The sequence below is a fragment of the Enhydra lutris genome, unplaced genomic scaffold (assembly GCF_002288905.1).
Source record: "Enhydra lutris kenyoni isolate GAN:26980312 unplaced genomic scaffold, ASM228890v2 scaffoldscaffold3, whole genome shotgun sequence".
NCBI classification, from domain to species: domain Eukaryota; kingdom Metazoa; phylum Chordata; class Mammalia; order Carnivora; family Mustelidae; genus Enhydra; species Enhydra lutris.
In genome coordinates, this window is record NW_019154087.1 from 12,309,682 (window position 1) to 12,316,362 (window position 6,681).

Consider the following 6,681-nt stretch of genomic DNA (forward strand, 5'->3'; position numbering starts at 1 on the left):
GACCGGCAGAAACAGCCAGATGGAAGAGATGTGTAGGCAAAGTACGTGGGAAGGGGCATGGAGTGTCCATGCCCTCTCCCAACATACCACCCTCTCAGCATCTCCGCATGTTCACTAATCCAAAAGCTCTCCAAACCCCTTCAGTTAAGATTTTTTTTTAAAGATTATATTTATTTATTTGATAGAGAGGGAGAGAGAGAGCTCGTACAAGCAAGGGGAGCTGCAGGCAGGGAGAGAAGAAGAGGAAGAAGCTGGCTCCCTGCTGAGCAGTCAAATGTAGCATTTAATCCAGGACCCTGGGATCATTCATGACTTGGGCGGAAGGCAGACGCTTAATTGACTAAGCCACCCAGGTGCCCCCAGTTAGGATTTTTCATGGAGCCTTCATTACAAAGGCACAACTGATTAAATAATTAGCCATTAGTGATTAGCTCAACCTCCACCACACTCCCCTCCCTGGAGGTGGAGGAAGGTGCACAAACTGAGAGTTCAATTCCTCTAATCACAGAGTTGGTTCCCCTGGCAACCAGTCTCCAACCTAAGGCTATCCAGGAGCCCCCAACCAGCAGTCATCTCATTAACATGCACAAAAAAAAAAAAAAAAAAAAAAGAAAGGAAAAAAAAACTTCCAGAGATGCTCCAAGGGTTTTAGGAGCTGTATGTCAGGAAATGGAGCCAGAGACCAAATACAAATTTCTTACTATGTCACACCTGCCCATCCCCTCACCTTCATCTCTAACTACTCCCTTCACTTTCCCTATTGCGCTATTTCAGCCTCCTTCTTATTTCTGAATATACCATGCAAACACCTGCTTTAAAGCCTTTACTCTGGCTATTCTTCTGCCTGGAATACACTTCCCCTTGATGCACACATGGCTTCTCCTTGGCTCTCTTCATGATTGCCTTTTTCTAAAATCACCTTCTAAATGAGGCCTTTATGGACTTAAAATTGCAACCCATCACAACCTCCACTCCACACTCCAAATCCCCCTTACCATGCTCTATCTTTTCTTTTCTCCTTGGTATTCACCACCATCTTATATGCTGTATAACTGACGTATTAGGATTATTATTGTTTCTCCTCCCAATCATCTTAGAATATAAAGTGAATCCCAGGCATGTTAATCAGTACCCAATACATGGTAAGTACTCATTAAATACTAATTGAAGGAATCTCAGGAAATAAAGTGAAACTTTAATGAACAAATGAGTATTCCTAACAAAGATGACCTAGGCCATCAGAGTTCAGGACAATTTCCCACCATCTGGCCACTAGGTCAAGGAGGTAGGATGATTTCAGGCCTATACAGCATATATTATAGAAGGAAAATCTTTTAGGGTTCCAAGAGCCTGCTTGCCTAAAAACAGGGAAGACTACCATGAGAGGAGCAAGAGTTTATTATGCAGGCTAAGAAGTTTCAAAGATGCCAAGGCATAAAACACCTGGTGGACAAAGAATGCCCTGGTAGGTTCTTGACAAGGATGGAATCCATGGTCTGATACTGACCTCGTGTGCCCCACAATCATTTCCTCCACCTCTGATAAAGTTCCCAGTAGCACAGAACATCACTCAACTATTCAACCATTAAAATCATATCAGTTACATAATCTATAATCACAATTATATAAAAAGATCATATTCTGGGTGCCTGGGTGGCTCAGTTGGTTAACCGTCTGCCTTTGGTTAAGCACCTGCCTTCGGCTCAAGTCGTAATCCCAGGGTCCTGCATCGGGCTCCCTGCTCCTGCTTCTCCCTCTGCCTCTCTCTCTCTCTCTCTCGGTCTCTCATGAATAAATAAATAAAATATTTTTTAAAAAAAGTCATAGTATCATAAACCATGTATAAAATATACGTATTTTGTATGTCCAAAATAGAGCAGGCATTCAGTAAATGTAAGCTAATTATAATGACAGAAACAACACTATCTTCAAAGTAAAATTATTTTTAATAATATAAACATCTGAAAGAAAGTAAAAGCTGTATCATACTATTTTATATCTCATTTTGCTATCTTTCTCCATTTCCTTAAACTGATTTATCAATCTTGACTATAGCCTTAGTTACATCAGATATATTGTACAATAAAGTAACAATTTCTGAATTGTAATATCTGTTAATAAGTCATTCTTAGTAGAAAATGAATTATTTCATTTACAGAGATATCCTACTTCTAAGAAAATTTAACATGAAAAGTCCTAATTTACAGGAAAATGTTGGGAAATGCTTCACTTTACAAGTGGTTTCATCACAGTATTATTTTAAGCATTCATCTACAAGCTTTTAGACTAGAGAAGGAGAAACTGAGGTAAAACGTTAGAAGGCAATACATCAGAAATCAATGGAAAGCAACTCTGCAATAACAATGTAAGCAACAGAGATTTAATTTAGAAAAATTCAACCTACATACCATTCTTCAGAAAAGTAACTACAAACTTCCTTAACCACAATTTTGATTCATAAATAACATGATCTATCCAGCCATAAAAAATAACTAGAGCACCCAAAACATAGATGGACATTGCTCTCATCCTGTCTCTGGGTCCCCTAGAAAGCTCCTCTGCCTACCATCCTTTGCACTGTGCATACAGTATTCTTCTTTACACTTAAGATGGCAGTACTCATACCATCATCTCCAGATTCCCTTATTCTGGCTTCCCTCTATAGCAACACAGTATAGATCTTTGTATGATATAAATCAAAATACAGTGGTAACACAAGAATGAAGTGATAATCTATTGTCTTTTGATGGATTAGAAAATACTTCACAGGTACAGTATGGGTGACTGGGAAGTTGAAAGAGGAGAAGAAGCATCTTGCAAAGGCAAGGATACAAGGGGGAAAAAAAAAAAAACTATTTTATCTTTGGAAACTCAGTTCAGTTGGGGGAGGATTGGGAACAGCCAGAGATAAGGCTCTGAAAAGGAAGAACTCAAATTTTTGACGACTTTAATGTTGTCTTATTAATTTTACAATCTCTGTGTCTAGCATAACAATAGATAAATGTTCATTGAGTAAATTTGCTTAGTCAAAAAATCACAAAAATTTAAGTAAAAAAGTTTCCAAATTCCAAAGGAACAGTATTTCTTTTTTTTTTTTTTTTTAAGATTTTATTTATTTATTTGACAGACAGAAATCACAAGCAGGCAGAGGCAGGCAGAGAGAGGAGGAAGCAGGCTCCGTGCCGAGCAGAGAGCCCGATGCGGGGGCCCAGCGTCCTGGGATCATGACCTGAGCCGAAGGCAGAGGCCTTAACCCACTGAGCCACCCAGGTGCCCCGGAACAGTATTTCTTCAAACTGCTTTTTGCAGGTCAATATTAACCAGTTAGAAGTAAATAGAAGTTACATTTACAAAATGTATTCAAAAATACCAAACTAATTAAAAAAATGCCACAACTCAGATGACTGAAATAATAGCTAAGATATTGAAATATGGTCATTGTTGCATAATATTGTATTTTTTGATGAATTACAAATATGAATATATGCTGCAACTTTTCTGAAGTGACTTATTTAAAACAAAAATTCTTCAACCAGATGCAATGGTTTGTAGCATTTTTGTGAATGTCAGAGACACTTTTGGTGGCCTAATAAGGCTTATGGGCTCCTTGGAATGATGTTTGTAAATGCATAAAATTCATAGTTGAAAGGAAGAAAGAAAAAATCATAAGACCACAAAGAAAACCAATTATATTAAAATTCAGTTCTATCCACAGACCACAGTTCTAATCATGGACCCTACTTTAAGAACTACTGATAGAGGATATGGGTTAACTTGGAAAAGCAAAGACTAGATATTTCTTACCTAAATAATCTATAGATAGATACATAGATATAAAAATATAATACTCCCATTATCTTAAAAGTAACTCATCAAGATTAGGATATTATATAAATTTATTTAAAGTTTAAATAACCTTTGAAGATTTTATCTGTGGTGGAACAGGTTGCATCCATTTCTTGTTCCTACTATGTGCATCTTTTGTAATGCAAAAGCTTCTAAAATCATTACATCTATACAAAATTAATAATAATATACATTTGTATTATCACCAATCTCTAGCTAGTTCTCCAAAGATGACATAAATTAGTACACTTCTTCCCTTAATCCAAGAGCTCAAGAGAACCAGTAGGCTTGACAATTTGGGGGGCCCTAGTATCCTAGCACACTCTGTATTCAAAATACTTTCAGATGCATTACATAAACAACCTTGCTGTAGGTTGTCTTTGGGGTCTATAATTAAGAAACACCTTATAGTTAAAGCTGTCAAATAACAAGATCTGCTAAGTATTGTAATAAGTAAAGGTCTTTGTAGGGTAGCTTAATATACCACTTCATAGATTTCAAACATACTTTTGGAAAATTGCAGGGTAAAGCAACATCCTCCCTAGCATGGTAGGTGAATGAATTCCAAACAGTTTCAACAGGAAAAACAACACTGATTTTGACTTTTTGATGTGTACATCACCTTAAAATAACTAAAATTTTTCATTTTTAACTCTCCGTTTCGCTAAAACAAGCTTCTAAACCATAATTTCAAAATTATATTTCTTGACACTATAGTTTAAAAGAAACATTTGACACTAAATAATATAAAAGATCTTGAATCACAGTACGTACTAAACTTATAAGTTTTTGAAAAGAGATTTCCTTTTTCAAGGAGAACACACTAGGCGGAAAAGGGTACCCCGTCACAGTAAAATAGCAATCTTTTAAAAAACTAATGTCAAGTTCCCATGAACACTATGCATTTATAAAAAAGTTTTTAAATTGGGGCGCCTGGGTGACTCAGTGGGTTAAGCCTCTGCCTTCGGCTCAGGTCATGATCCCAGGGTCCTGGGATGGAGCCCTGCATCATCGGGCTCTCTGCTCAGCAGGGAGCCTGCTTCCCTCTCTCTCTCTGCCTGCCTCTCTGTCTACCTGTGATCTCTGTCTGTCAAATACATAAATAAAATCTTAAAAAAAAGAAAAAAGTTTTTAAATTAATAGAGAAAAAAAGATCTGTTCTTGGTCACTTATTTTTACACTGTAGGAAAAAAATACACAAAACTACCAACGACTTTAATTTATGAACAAATTTAAATAAATCACTTTCATGGGTTATCACCACTAATCATGAACCTAGGCATACTGTCCAAAAAGCTTATTTTAAGAGCCTCTAAAATGTAAAACAAAAACAAAAACTGTTTTTGTTTGACTATAATTAACTCTTAGCAACAGTGATTCTGTCTATTTGGAATTCTTATGACAATGGCAGATAAATCCTAAATGACTTTTGCAAAATAAGGGTTTTTTTTTTTTTTTTTAATTTCTCTTTCACAAGATGAAAGAGCTTTGCCTAGGCCCATCATCGGGAAACTGAAAATAGGAAATTAAACTTAAAAGTATCAATTTAGCCAAAAGTATACTCAATCAGCATTTTGTGTTAGCACTTGCTACTTCTTTTAGACACAGAATTAGCAAGGCTTTTCTTTAAAGAACAGAATTAAAAGCGAATCAGACCCTAATCTAAACATCCCTCACAAATCCCTTGCAAAAATACATATATTTTTCCAGATAAGGAAACATTCTGGCATACTCTGCTGTCTAACAAATAAAGCCTTGCTGTACATTTTGCAAGCATTAATCAGACTTTGCACTGACAGAGAAAACCCTGTGGCAGGATAACAAAACCTCAGAACACGCTCAGATTGCAGGCTTTAGAAAGCCTCCCTAGTACACCTGTACAAGTACTTCCTGTTCTCCAACGATGTTTGAAAGTAGTTTGATAAACGCCCCATAAGTCGCCGTTTAAAAGCTAAACATTAACTTTATAAATTACTACTACCACCCAGAAGCCACCAGCCCAAATATTCTACGAATCCAGTCATCTCTCTTCTCCAAGGAGCGCAACACAACCATCCCGACCCCTCTGAAAAGCTGCTGCTGGGGCGAGGCAGTGGCTGCTCCGCAGGTGAGGGGCAGGGGCCAAGTAAGCGTGATATTCATAATCCCAACGCACTAAGCGACCCAGCTGGACTCCTAGGTTCTGCCTCGTGTCTGGCCTCAAACACAACAGCAGTGAATAACCACGACCCAGGAAATACAGCACCTCCTCCCGCCTCCCACGCGCCTCCAGCCTGGCCAGACGCATCTCCTCCCGGCCGGGACCCAGCGGGAATGGGGCGGGAAGGCTGAGTGACCTCGGGTGCCTGAATCCCGGTAAAGAGTCCGCGGAGCGGGGGCGGAGGATGTCGCAGGGCTGCTACGGAAGAAACGAGGTCTGGCATTGAAAAGGGTCTCCCACTCAGGCCCGGGGCGGGGGTCGCAGGTCGCTGGATCTCTACCCAGGGACTAGTTTCGGAGACTTACCTTGAGCTCTGCCTTCCTAACGAGAGGGAGAGTGTGGTCCAGATAAAGAAATACGGGCCTTCCACTTCCACCGGACTACCTCCCCCTGGCCCGGCTCTGCCTCGCGCCAACACCCGTCTGACACTCTAACAGCTGCCACCGCAGCCGAGGTTCACCGGGAACTGAAGCAGAAGCGTCTGGTCTCGCCGCCCAGAGCTCGACCCTGCGCACGGAGCATGCGCACACGCCCCAACACCCAAGGGCCAGTCAGGGCAGTGACACCTGCGATCAACAGGTCCCAGGAGACCCGCCCCGCCTCCTCGGGAAAGGCCCCGCCTTCACGCTCACCGA

The 6,681-nt window shown here is 39.8% G+C and overlaps 1 protein-coding gene across 1 annotated transcript in view; it reads right to left on the reverse strand.

Annotated features, from left to right (window-relative positions):
- LOC111154879 (ubiquitin specific peptidase 53) overlaps window positions 1-6,462 on the reverse strand; it is a 67,466-nt gene extending 61,004 nt beyond the window's left edge. Inside the window, exon 1 of the mRNA XM_022514817.1 lies at window positions 6,352-6,462. The gene's annotated coding sequence lies outside the window, so the exon portion shown is untranslated. The remainder of the gene's footprint in view (window positions 1-6,351) is intronic.
- Window positions 6,463-6,681: the final 219 nt, after the last annotated feature.